The sequence below is a fragment of the Plecotus auritus genome (assembly GCF_963455305.1).
Source record: "Plecotus auritus genome assembly, chromosome: X".
NCBI lineage: Eukaryota > Metazoa > Chordata > Mammalia > Chiroptera > Vespertilionidae > Plecotus > Plecotus auritus.
The window spans coordinates 30551105-30565523 of record NC_137784.1 but is presented as its reverse complement, the minus strand read 5'-3'; the positions used below and the strand labels follow the sequence as shown (position 1 = coordinate 30565523).

At 38.5% G+C, this 14419-nt stretch overlaps 1 pseudogene across 1 annotated transcript; it reads left to right on the top strand.

Moving 5' to 3' along the window:
• Nucleotides 1–502: 502 nt before the first annotated feature.
• Nucleotides 503–988, top strand: LOC308239330 (jun dimerization protein 2-like; annotated as a pseudogene). Its single transcript has one exon. The product of its transcript is annotated as a jun dimerization protein 2-like (transcript).
• Nucleotides 989–14419: the final 13431 nt, after the last annotated feature.

Below are 14419 nucleotides of genomic sequence, written 5' to 3'. Positions count from 1 at the left end.
AATGAAAGAGGTGAAGTAACAACAAACCCACAGAAATACAAAGGATTATGAAAAAAAAAAATACTATGAACAACTCTGTTCCAACAAAGTGGACAACCTAGAAGAAATGGACATCCTATATACTAAAAGTCCAGCGATGGCAGAATGACCAGAATGACCAGATACCAGAAACACCATGGCCCCTGGCCCAGACTGGCCCCGCCCTCCAGCAAGTGGTTAGGGGTGATCAGACGGGCAGGTGAGTCTTTAGGGGTGATGAGGCAGGCAGGCAAAGCCCCACAATGGATCGCCTCAAAGATGGAGACCTAGGCCACCTGCCAATGCCTGCGGGAGGGACACATGGCTGCTGGGATGGGAGGCGCTTGCAATGGTGGACGCCGCAGGGTGGGGCTGGTGCCAAAGTGGCTTCTGAGCAGGCATGGCACCTGCAACCTGGCCCAGGCCCAGGGGTCCCCGCCTCCCGTGGCTTCTGCAGGGCTGGACTGCCACTCCTCCTGCAACGATGCCTGGGCAGATCCCAGACCCTTCCATGTCTGCAGGCTCTCTGGCAGGGCTCCACCCCCTCACCAGACTCCCCAGCTCGGCCCTGACTGCAGAGGAGCTGAAATATGCTGACATCCACAACATTGGGGCCATGATCGCCCCTTTGCACTTCCTGGAGGTGAAACTGGGCAAGAGGCCTCAACTGTGAAAAGTGAGCTAGACGAGGAAGAGGAGTGGAGGAAAAGGCACCAGGAAAATAACAAAATGGGGCAGCCCAATGCCAGAACAAGAAGAAAGAGCAGACGGAGTTTCTGCAGCAGGAATCTGAGCGGCTGGAGCTCATTAATGGGGAGCTGAAAATCCAGATGGAGGAGCTGAAGCAGGAACGGCAGCACTCATCCTGATGCTCAACTGGCATCGCTCCACCTGCATCGTCAGGACTGACAGCGTTAAGACCCCCGACTCAGAAGGCAACCCACTGCTGGAGCAGCTGGAGAAGAAGTGACCATGGGCTGGGAGGAGGAAGGGGACGAGGACCGTCCCAGAGGGCTCTTCCTTGCTGCATGAAAAACTCTTCAATAAGGCTCAGCACAGCCAGCATCGGCCAGGCTTTTTTTGTGAAACTCAGATCAGCCACACCAGGGTAAGAAACCCAGGCTGATGAAACTCAGGACCAAGCGCTGAGACCAAAGTAGTCCTGAGGGGGGCTTGTTCTGCCTGGGGCCAGGCTTGCAGGAGGCAGAACAGAGGCTCTGGGACGGAGAAATGCCCAACCAGGAAGCTGTGGGCACTTCTCTGGCCTCTCTGCCAGGGCACCCACCCAAAGGGCCTCCAATTAGCCAGGAAAAGCCATGAGTTACAACCAAAATTAGACTAAGTATGGAACTCAGAGTGAAACTGAAATCTGCCTTCCCCCAGCCCTGACCCTGATCCTGATGCAAGGCTGGAGAAGGGCACAGCGCCAGGCCTTGCTGTACCCACCCACCGTGGTCCAGCTCAGTCCTGCCTGCAGTGGCAGCCGGGGCACACCCTCACTGGCCCTGCTGAAGTTGCTGTGGGCACGAGGCACGAGGCATGAGGATAATTTGACATATTTACTCGATAAAGAATACATACTAATAACTGTAATTTAAGAGGGTATTTTTAAGTCTATCACAAACTTGAACATATGCAATTTATTCAATAGATATAATAAATAGATAGTTTCAGATAAATATTTTATTGTACTGCCATTATCTTATCAAATTATTTAAAATATGAATTGATGCTGAATGTACATTAGTGAATCATTATATTTATGTAAGCTTAACTTTCAGATAGAAAACAGTATAAAACATCTAAAGCTGAATCTGAAGCATGTTTCAGATTTTTAGGTTTCAATGGAAAGGTCAAGAGCTCAAAATTGTCTCAGCCAAGTTCCAATTATTTTTGCATACATCATCATGCTTTTAGTATTATATATTTAGCATTGTACGTTTCAGAAAATGAGAAAGCCATCTCTGCATTTTCTATTTTTTTATACAAAGGATCATCTTCTGATTTGGATTCTTATCAATGATAGTCTTAACTTCACTGTTATGTAAGATGATGGAAGAAATAATTTATCATATTCTGTCATTCTTTCTACAGAAGAATCATCTTCTTCCTCAGTATTATAGTGGCTTTCAGGAAAATCAATCAACCATAGATTATGTCATAAGACTGTCATCTGATGTTAATAAAGCATTCTGAAATAAACAATTTTTAGATATTTTATTTATAAACAGTGAAAAACTATAATAGCCTGTTTAAAAAGAACTATAATACCTATATTTTCTGATAATATTATAGTTTAAAATTTTTAGTTGTATGGTTTTCTTTGTAAAGAATAAATAGTTGAATATACCAACGTGTTTTTTTCTCATTGATATTAGAAAATTATCTAAGAAAATTTATATTTAGGAAATATGGAGACAATATTGTTAGGCTGTATCTTGGACATTTTCTTATAGAATCTATAGATGATATAGTATTTATTCATATGCTTTTTTTCTTGAGCATGCTCATACAATACTGATATTACTCTTAAGAAAAAATGGAAAATTTATAATAATAAATCATTCCATTTTAGAACTTGTCACATGAAACAATTTCTCTTGTAATTTTGTAAAACATGTGATTATATTACAGTGTAAAATTTTTTGAGAAGAAAAAAATGGCATATTAATTTCTATGATAATACCAAAACTTTATATCAAATGGAGACACTTTTCTCTTTAGATATTCTGTAACGTGAGTAATTTAAACTATCTATGGATATTTTCAGGCCAACTATAATTCATTACATCCACATGACTAATGATAAGGAAAGAATGACATTTACTACATAATTGAAATATTTAGGAATATGACTGAATAATGACTTATCTTGGCATCATTATATTCAGTTTTGTATTTGAACAATGCATATCTTAAGTAGAATTTTTATGAAATAAATAATAAATTCTCTTTTCTATTGTGTAATAGTTATTTAATTATATGGGTCAAACATTTAATTCTGTGCTGGAATTGGGTTGATATGTTTAATTCTATTTAATGTTAAGCTATTTTGATAGTCCAAAAGTGAAAGGTGAACCATTAGGATCCTTACTTCAAAAAATAGCAAAAGAAACTACATTTGCAAAATGTTATTTCATGGAAGTAGGAGACAAGAAAATGTCTAAAAATATACAGACACACTATGTTTAACACAGTCACATCCATAAATTACATACAATATTGAGATTTATTTTTTTCTGTTTTTGTTTATAACTATGGCTTCACAATTAAGGTCAGATGGAAAAACTGAAAATTATCTGACTATATCTCACTTATTAAATAATAATTTAAATGATCAGTAAGAGAATTGTACCTAATAATAACCCAAATATTTTAAAAATTCACTTCTTTTTAAGCTGCAGCAAATGGGGCTAATTTGATGCACTGTTTAATACTACTGAATTTATAGCTAGTTCTATCATGTATTGTTTATTTGTATGCAGTTAACCAGGTTATTTTTCATTTTAGCTTATTTTTCTCTTTGAATACCACAAATAGCATTGTTTTCCTCAGGGAGTCATCCAACAGGAATTAAGGTTTTAAAATCAGTTAGCTTGTTAGATTACTTATCAGGGTATACTGGTGAGTTATTTCATGTCCTTATGGGACTGAATTAGATTGCTAAAGTACAACCTTTACAATCTATCACTTTTTCAGGTCTTTTAAGTGCCATTGATATCATCCTGGAAATTTCAATCACCGCGGTGAGGATTGGCTTTGGGAATTATTGATGTCTATAATATGGTAATATGTCAAGACAACAATGCCATTTTTGTGTGGTTTCCAGTTTGTGTAGGGATTAAAAGAAATAAAGTGGGAGATAAAGCAGTCAAAAAGGTTTTGTAAAATCATCCAGGAATAGAAAATATTTAATGATTTTAAAAGGAATATAATTTATTAATTTATTACAAAACAAGGAACAGATGCCAAACGATATAACTAAGTAATGAGAGTTAAGCAGATTTACATAAGTACAAAGTATTATACAAATTTATTATATTGGTCAGACTTGTTTCTCAAAACATCAAGTATTATTTTGTGAGGATCCAAATATTGTAAGTACTATCAACAGTTTTGTTCAATGGGCTGCTTTATAGTCACATTTTTTTTTTCTAATTGAAGCAGCATGGACTTGTGATCAGATTGCATATTATTTTATTTTTCCAACAGTTGAACATGTAATCATGAGCTCATAGAACATTTAATAGAATAAATAGCAGCCATAAACAGTAGATGGATTATAAATATAATTAGTAAATGAAATTATTTTACAATAGCTCCCAGAATATTATTGACTTAGAAATGCTAATTATTTGAACAATGTACACCTACTTACAAACCAACATAATTAAAATATAGCTCTTTTTGTTTCCCAGAAATCCTAAAATTACTAGAATGAAGCAAATTATTCGTTTGAAGAATGATTAGACTATTTTTAAAGTCCTGTAATTTACAATTTTCTAAGTAAAACAAATGGTTCATTTCAACCGGTTGTTCTGATAATATATATATATATATATATTAGTGGCCCGGTGCATAAAATTCGTGTGGGGGGGGAGTGTCCCCTCAGACCAGCTTGCACCCTCTCCAAACTGGGACCCCTTTGGAGATGTCTGACTGCCGGTTTAGGCCCGATCCTAAACCGGGCCTAAACTGGCAGTCAGACATCCCTCTTGCAATCCAGGACTGCTGGCTCCTAACCACTCACCTGCCTGCCTGCCTGATCACCCCTAACCACTCTTCCTGCAGACCTGGTCGCCCCTAACTGCCCCCCCCCCCCCCCGCTGGCCTGGTCACCCCCAACTGTCCCACCCTGCCGGCCTGCTCGCCCCCAACTGCCCCAACCTGCCAGCCTGCTCACCCACAACTGCCCTCCTGTTGGCCTGCTTGCCCCCAACTGCCCTCGCCTGCCAGCCTGCTTGCCCTGCACTCCAAGGTAAGACTTTCCTGGGAAATGAAATAACAGAGCAAATGAGTGGTATGATGCAAAGGCTGGAGGAAAGGCAGAGAAGCAAAAACATGATAAAAAACTGACATACATATTTTCTTACCAGTAATTTTAAAAGATTTCTTGGGTAGAACTCGTCACAAAAATTATTGTGTGAATATCACAAAAATTAGTAATAACTTATCTATATGCATATCACCTCCGAAGGCAGGTTTACCTTTTATAACTTGCAAGCCTCTCTTTCAGCTTCACACTTGTTTTCAATTCCTTGAGCTTAAAATTTCCCAAACTAATTTTCCCTCAGATTGCCTCTATTTATTATTAGCAGCAAAGCCTGATCTTCCACCTTCACTCTGATCCTACCACTGCTACAGCTGGTGCTAACATTACTATTATAAACCTTTCCTTATGCTTCCTCTAGTCTCCATACTCATTTATTTACTTATTTATCAATCAATCCTACCAGTGTCTGTGATTTATACTCCATTGAAATTCTTTGTAGTGCCTTCCTGGCTCTTAACAGCAAAAAATAGAAGATACTAACTAGTATTAACTGAGCATTAATCACATGTCAAGAATTGTTCAAATGTTGTAATATATACTATTATTACCCCCATTTTATAGTTGAAGAAATTTAAGGTCAAGGATATTAATTAACTTTCTGATTCATAGTTGGAATCAAATTCACAGTTCAATAAGCTTAACAAACGCAATCAGCTCTATACTGCCTTTCGAAAAGTACACACATTCCTTCTTTTAGTAGGCATTAATTTAATAGGATACTTTTGGGTCTTGGAGTGAGAGAAAAGAGGAATATAGGGTTCTATTTGACAGGAAAGTTATGAGTGCAACAACAAAGCTATTTCCTACAGTTGATCTGACATTCCTGAATCCCAAACTGTTGAGAGACAATATAAAAAAAAAATCAATTAATTAATTTCTAACTTGTCAATTTACTGGATTTCAGCCTTTTTAAGTGAAGCATTTTTTACTAACACCCTTTATTTCTATAAATTGTTACTTTCAGACACTCCCCCCCCCCCCCACAAATACACACACACTTTTTTTTGGTGTTGTTGTTAATCCTCACCCGAGGATATTTTTCTATTGATTTTCAGGGAGAGTGGAAGAAAGAGGGAAAGACCAAGAGAAACATCGATGTGAGGGAAACACATTGATTGGTTGCCTCCTGCATGAGCCCTGACCAGGGACCAGGCCAGAGAGGAGCCTCCAACCAAGGTATGTGCCCTTGTTCGGAATCGAACCCAGGACCCTTTGGTCTGCAGGCTGACATTCTATCTACTGAGACAAACTGGCTAGGGTTCACACACACTTTCCATTGAGTTTTTTCAAAAGAAAGCAATGTATGAAAGTACCCTTTCTCACACACCATCTCTGCCATTGGGTTTTCTCATTTAACAAACTTAATTGATCAACTTTTAAAATGGCCTTAAATTGTTTATCAAAACAGGTATTTTTTTAAAAAATTTAATCTTTATTGATTAAAGTATTACATATATCTCCTTTTCCCCCCATTGGCCTCTCCCCAGCCACTCCCTCCCCCACCCAGCACATGCCCTCAACCCCCTAGTGTCTGTGTCCATTGGTTGGGCTTATATGCATGCATAGAAGTCCTTTGGTTGATCTATACCCCCACTCTCCACCATCCACTGCCTTCCATCTGAGGGTTGACATTCTGTTCTATGCTTCTCTGTCTCTGGATCTATTTTTGTTCATCAGTTTATGTTGATCATTATATTCCCACAAATCAGTGAGATCATGTGATATTTATCTTTCTCTGACTGACTTATTTCGCTTAGCATAATACTATCCAGTTCCATCCAGGCTTTTGGGAATAGTAGGTGTTCCTTCTTTTTTACATCAGCATAGTATTTCATTGTGTAGATGTACCACAGTTTTTTAATCCACTCATCTGCTGATGGGCACTTAGGCTGTTTCCAAATCTTAGCTACTGTAAATTGTGCTGCTATGAACATAGAGGTGCATATATCCTTTCAGATTGGTGTTTCTGATTTCTTGGGATATATCCCTACTGGGTCAAATGGCAGTTCCATTTTTAATTTTTTGAAGAAACTTCATACTGTTCTCCACAGTGGCTCAACAGTCTGCATTCCCACTAGTAGTGCACGAGGGTTCCTTTTTCTCCACATCCTTGCCAGCATTTGTCATTTGTTGATGATAGCCATTCTGACAGATGTGCGATGATACATTATTGGCGTTTTGATTTGCATCTCTTGAATGATTAGTGACTTTGAGCATGTTTTCATATGTCTCTTGGCCTTCTGTATGTCCTCTTTCGAAAAGTGTCTATTTAGGTCCGTTGCTCATTTTTTGATTGGATTGTTTATCTTCCTTCTGTTAAGCTGTATGAGTTCCCTGTAAATGTTGGAGATTAAACCCTTATTGGAGATAGCATTGGCAAATATGTCCGCCCATGGAGTGGGCTTTCTTGCTGTTTTGCTGATGGTTTCTTTTGCTCTGCAGAAGTTTTTTATTTTGATGTAGTCCTATTTGTTTATTTTCTCCTTAGTTTTCATTGCCCTAGGAGCTGTATCGGTAAAGATATTGCTATGACATATGTCTGATATTTTGCTGCCTGTGGATTGCTCTAAGATTTTCATGGTTTCCCATCTTATGTTTAAGTCCTTTATCCATTATGAGTTTATTTGTATGTGTGGTGTAAGATGGTGGTCTAGTTTCATTTTTTTTGCATGTATCTGTCCAATTTTCTCAACAGCATTTATTGAAAAGACTGTCTTGACTCCATTGTATGCTCTTGCCTCCTTTGCCAAATATTAATTGAGCATAGTGACTTGGATGGATTGCTGGATTCTCTTTTCTGTTCCATTGGTCTATATGTCTGTACTTGTGCCAGTACCAGGCAAATTTGAGGATAGTGGCTTTGTAATATAGCTTGATATCTAGTATTGTGATCCCTCCTACTTTGTTCTTTCTCAGGATTGCTGTGGCTATTCAGGGTCTTTTTTGTGCCATATGAATTTTTGGAGCATTTGTTCTATGTCTGTGAAATATGACATTGGTATTTTAATGGGGAGTACATTGAATCCATAGATTTCTTTGGGTAGTATAGACATTTTAATGATGTTGATTCTACCAATCCATGAACATGGTATGCTCTTCCATTTGTTTGTCTTCCTCTATGTCTATTTTCAACATCCTATAGTTTTTTGAGTAGAAGTTTATTAATTCCTTAGTTAAGTTTATTCCTAGGTGTCTTAGTTTTTTTTGGTGCAATTGTAAATGGGATTGTTTTTTTAATCTCTCTTTCTGTAAGTTCACTATTGGTGTATAAAAATGCCATAAGTTTCTGGGTGTTAATTTTGTATCCTGCTACATTGCCAAATTCATTTATTAAGTCTAATAATTTTTAATGGAGTCTTTAGGGTTTTCTATGTACAGTATCATGTCATCAAAAGCAGTTATTTAAGTACTAGTGAGGGGAATCTAATTTTTTCTTTTAAGTGTTGTTTTATATATATATATTTAATTTTAAAATTAAATTTATTGGGGGTAACTTTGTTTAATAACATTAATGTAGAATGTAGAATTTCAAATGTAGAATTCTGTAACATATCATCTGCATATTGCATTGTGTTTACCACCCAAAATAAAATCTCCTTCCTTCCTCATATATTTGAGCCCCTTTACCCTTTACTATCTTTCCCCAACCCATCTTTCCTATTGTTAATTACCATATTGTTGTCTGGGTCTATGCGTTCTTGTGTGTTTGTCTTGTAAATTCATTAGTTACTTTCAGTTTTATATCCCACATTGAGTGGTTCTTGACTTTTTCCATCTCACTTATTTCACATAGCATGATGTTCTCAAGATCCATCCATGTTATCACAAATAGCAATATTTCATTTTATCTTATGGCTGAGTAGTATTCCATTGTATAAATATACCACATCTTCTTTATCTAATCATAGATGGAAGATCACTTCCGTTGTTTTTATATCTTGGATGATTTGAATCATAGGGGTACATGTATCTTTGCAAATAAAAGTTTTCAAAAATTTTAACTAGAGACCCAGAAGAGGGATTGCTGGGTCATATGGTAACTCTAGTCTTAATTTTTGAGGTACCTCCATACTGTTTTTCATTGTGTCTATGCCCATTTATATCCCCACCATCAATGAATGAGGGTTCTTTTTCCTCCACTACCTGTTTAACACTTGTTATTACTTATTTTGTTAATAATAGCAATTTTAGCAGGTATGATCCAAACTAATTTTTATTGAAGACTTGGAAGTTAATTCTGTGTTCAATAATTGGTCCTCACCTCAATAAATTTTATGTACATTTGAATTTCACTCTAGAGAAAAGTACCATTTAATCTTACACCATTATTTATTGGATTCTTACCAGTTTTTCTCTATATTTATATGATTTTTTTGCAAAATAATTTTTTTAAAACAAGGAAGAGAACGCATTAAACAAATGGTTATAAAATCATTATGAAACATAGACAATAAGCAAGGCATGGAAATGCAACAGTATATACACTAGATAAAATTCCTGTCCCAAAACTAATATAATGTTATGCTTCAATTATCCTTAGAAAAGGAAAGAAAGAAGAAAAGAAAAAAGAAAGAAAGAAAGAAAGAAAGAAGAAAGAAAGAAAGAAAGAAAGAAAGAAAGAAAGGAAGAAAGGAAGGAAGAAAGAAAGGAAGAAAGACTAAGGAAAAGACAGGAAACCATTATAAATGTAAATATTTTCCCTTGTGGGTAGGCCTTGTTAAGGAGCACAGAGAGCTTTGAGAATATTTTACCATGATCACTTTTCGCTCCCTCTATTGGAAACACAAGGGGATTTTCTCTTCTTTCCATAGTGAAAACCCAGTAGCATTACTGGAAGTACAACTATCCCCGAAACAAACAACTCTAAATATATGTACTATCTGTATATAAAAACATGAATTATTTTATGATCATTTTTTGATTTGTTGAATACATTTTAATTTTATGAATACTTAAAGAATATTTTATGTGTTTATATTTTAAATTATGTTTATGTTTAGAAATTGAAAAAAAAATGGACATTACTAAGGAAGACATTAAAGTATTCCATAACTTTATCAACTAAGCTTGATGCTATAAAGATATTTTATTCAAGTATTATATCTATTAGAGGCCTGATGCATGAAATTCGTGCACGGGGGGGTGTCCCTCAGCCCAACCTGCACCCTCTCCAATCTGGGACCCCTTGAGGGATGTCCGACTGCCCGTTTAGGCCTGATACAGGTAGGATCAGGCCTAAATGGGCAGTCGGACATCCCTCTCACAATCCAGGACTGCTGGCTCCCAACTGCTTGCCTGCCTGCCTTTCTGATTGCCCCTAACCACTTCTGCCTGCCAGCCTGATCACCCCCTAACCACTCCCCTGCCAGCCTGATTGATGCCTAACTGCTCCCCTGCCAGCCCGATTTCCCCCAACTGCCCTCCCCTGCAGGCCTGGTCTCCCCCAACTGCTCTCCCCTGCAGGCCTGGTCCCTCCCAACTGCCCTCCCCTGCTGGCCATCTTGTGGTGGCCTTCTTGTGTCCACATGGGGGCAGCTTTTTTTAACCACATGGGGGCAGCCATCTTGTGTGATGGAGTGATGATCAATTTGCATATTACTCTTTTATTAGATAGGATAGAGGTGCACGGGTGGGGTCCAGCTGGTTTGCCCTGAAGGGTGTCCCGGATCAGGGTGGGGGTTCCCTTGGGACATGGGGTGGCCTGGGCGAGGGTCCTGTGGTGGTTTGCAGGCTGGCCAACCCCTCCCCCCCCCTGCCAGTGACCCAAGCAAAGGCCCTGGTATCTAGGATTTATTTATCTTCTATAATTGAAACTTTGTAGCCATGAGCTGAGGCCAGGGCAGGCCAGGCTGGGTGGGAAGCTTGGCCTCCTCCATCCCCGGGGGCAACCCAAGCCTCCTGCTCTCTCCAGCTCTATAGCTGCTACCATTTTTGTTGGGATTTATTTATCTTCTATAATTGAAACTTTGTAGCCTTGAGCGGAGGCCAGGGCCGGCCAGGGCAGGATGCTTGGCTTCCTCCATTGCTGGGGAAACCACAGCCATCTTGGTTGGGTTAATTTGCATACTTGCTCCTGATTGGCTGGTGGGCGTGGCTTGTGGGCATAGCAGAGGTACAGTCAATTTGCATGTTTCTCTTTTATTAGTGTAGATGACATACATATATGCTTGTTTCAACTCTTTTTTTCAGAAGTAAACAATTCATAAGTTTTATTTTCTCTATATATTTAATATTTGACAGTATTACAGATGTCTCCCATTCCACCCCCCCCATCCCCGCTTTACACCCCTCCACCTAGCTCCTACCCACACCCCCAGGTCTTTACCATCCTATTGGCCATACCTATGGGATTTGCATATCTATACAAATAAAAGGGTAATATGCTCATTATATCTAATAGACTAGACATCTTCCGGTCGTCTGGTCCTCCTTCCGGACAAAGCCACGGTGGTGTTTGTTGAGGCAGAGGCAGTTAAGGGCAATCAGGTCAGCAGGGGAGGGAGGTTAGGGGCGATCAGGCAGGCAGGCAGAGGCAGTTAGGGGCAATCAGGCAGGTAAGAAGAGGTGGATAGGGAGGATCAGGCAGGCAGGCAGAGTGGTTAGGGGCAATCAGGCAGGCAGGTAGGTGAGCAGTTAGGAGCCAGTGGTTCCGGATTGCGAGAGGGATGTCTAACTGCCCACGGGATCGGGCCTAAACTGGCAATCAGACATCTCCTGAGGGGTTCCGGATTGGAGAGGGTGCAGGCTGGGCTGAGGGACCCCCCCCATGCACAAATTTTGTGCACTGAGCCTCTAGTAAGTATATAAGTTCTTTGGTTGCTTTATTGTTGTACCCCCACCCCCAATACCACATTGAGGTTCGTCAGTCTGTTCCATACCTCCATGCTTACAGTCTTATTTTGTTGGTCAATTCATTTTGTTCATTAGATACCATCAATAAGTGACATCATGTGATATTTCTTTCTCAGGTTGGCTTATTTCACTTAGCATAAAAATCTCCAGGTCCATCCATGCTGCCCCAAAGAGAAATATATCCTTCTTTTGACAACTGCATAGTATTCCATTGTGTAAATGTCACAGAGCTTTTTTATCCATTCATTTACTGATTGGCATTTGGGTTGTTTCTACATCTTAGCTATTGTAAATAATGTTGCTATGAACATAGGGGTGCATATTGTCTTTCTGATTGGTGTTTGGGGATTCTTGGGATATATTCCTAGAAGTGAGATCACTGGGTCAAATGACAGTTTCATTTTTATTTTTTTGAGGAAACTCCACACTGTTTTTTTTTATAGTTGTTGTGCCAGTCTGCATTCCTACCAACAGTGTACAAAGGTTCCTTTTTCTCTACATCCTCCCCAGAATTTGTTGTTTGTTGATTTATTGATGATAGCCATTCTGGCAGATCTGAGGTGGTACCTCATTGTCATTTTAACTTGTATCTCTTTGAGATTAATGATGTTGAGCATTTTTTCATATGGCTCTCAGCTATTGGTATGTGGTCTTTGGAGAAGTCTTTTCAGGTCTTCTGCCCATTTTTTTACTGTATTTTTGTCTTCCTTTTGTTGAGCTGTATGAGTACTCCATATATTTTGGAAACAGAACCCTTTTCAGATGTATCATTGGCAAATATGTTCTCCCATACAGTGGAAGCACTTTTAATTTTGATGCTGGTTTCCTTTGCAAAAGCTTTTTAGTTTGATGTAGTCCCATTTATTTTTTTCCTTTGTTTCTCTTTCCCTAGCCGATGTAACTGAAAATTCTGCTACATGAGATGCCTGATATTTTGCTCCCTATGTTTTTTTCTAGGATTTCATGGTTTCATGACTTACATTTAAGTCTTCTTTTGCATTTTGAATTTATTCTTGTGTATGATGTAAGTTGGTGGTATAGTTTCATTTTTTTCATGTACCTATCCATTTTTCCAACACCATTTATTGAAGAAACTATCAGTACTCCATTGTATGTTCTTGCCTTCAATGTCAAAAATTAATTGATTGTAATGGCTTGGTTTGACTTCTGGATTCTCTTGTCTGATCCATTGATTTATATGCCTGTTCTTATACCAGTATAAGACTGTTTTGAATACAGTGGCTTTGTAGTATAATTTTATATCTGTTATTGTGATCCCTCCAATGTGGTTCTTATTTCTCAATATTGATGCAGCTAATTGGGGTCTTATTTGGTTCCATACAAATATTTGGAGGGTTTGTTCTGATTTGTGAAATATGACATTGCTATTTTAAAAATATATTTTTATTGGTTTCAGAGAGGAAGTGAGAGGGAGAGAGAAATAGAAACATCAATGATTAGAGAAAATCATTGATTAGCTGCCACCTGCACACCCCCTACAGATGATCGAGCCTGCAACCTGGGCATGTGCCCTGACCTGAATCGAACCATCACCATCTGGTTGTAGATCGACCCTCAACCACTGAGCTACACAAACCCAGTTGCCATTGGTATTTTAATAGGGATTGCATTGTATCTATATATTGCTTTTGATAGTATGGGCATTTTAATGATGTTACTTCTACTAATTCATGAACACAGTATATTATCCCACTTGTCTATATCTTTTTCTATTGCTATTTTTATTGTCCTGTATTTTCTGAGTACAGGTCTTTTACCTGTTTGCTTAAGTTTATTCTTAAGTAATTTCATGTAATACTGTTTTGTTTTGTTTTTAATATATTTTATTGATTTCAGAGAAGAAAGGAGAGGGAGAGAAAGAGAGAAAATCATTGATCATTTGCCTCCTGCACACGCCACACTGGGGATCAAGTCTGCAACCCGAGCATGTGCCCACACCAGGAATCAAACCATGATCTCTTGGTTCATATGCCAATGCTCAACCACAGAGCCATGCTGGCCAGGCCATATAATACTGTTGTCTTGGTGATGAACTCCTTTTGCTTTTCCTTGTCTGGGAAGCTTTTTATTTGACCTTCAATTCTAAATGATAACTTTGCTGGTAGAGTAATCTTGGTTGTAGGTCCTTGCTTTTCATCACTTTGAATATTTCTTGCCACTCACTTCTGACCTGCAAAGTTTCTGTTGAAAAGTCAACAAATAGTTGTATGGGTGATCCCTTGTAGGTAAATAACTGCTTTTTTCTTGCTGCTTTTAATATTCTCTCTTTTTCTTTACTCCTTGGCATTTTAATTATTATGTGTCTTGGTGTAAGCTTCTTTGGGTTCATCTTGTTTTGGACTCTGTGCACTTCCTGGACTTGTAAGTCTATTTCTTTTGCAGGTAGAGGAAGTTTTGTGTCATTATTTCTTCAAATAGATTGCAATTTCTTGCTCCCTCTCTTCTCCTTTTGGCACCCCCATGATGTGAATATTG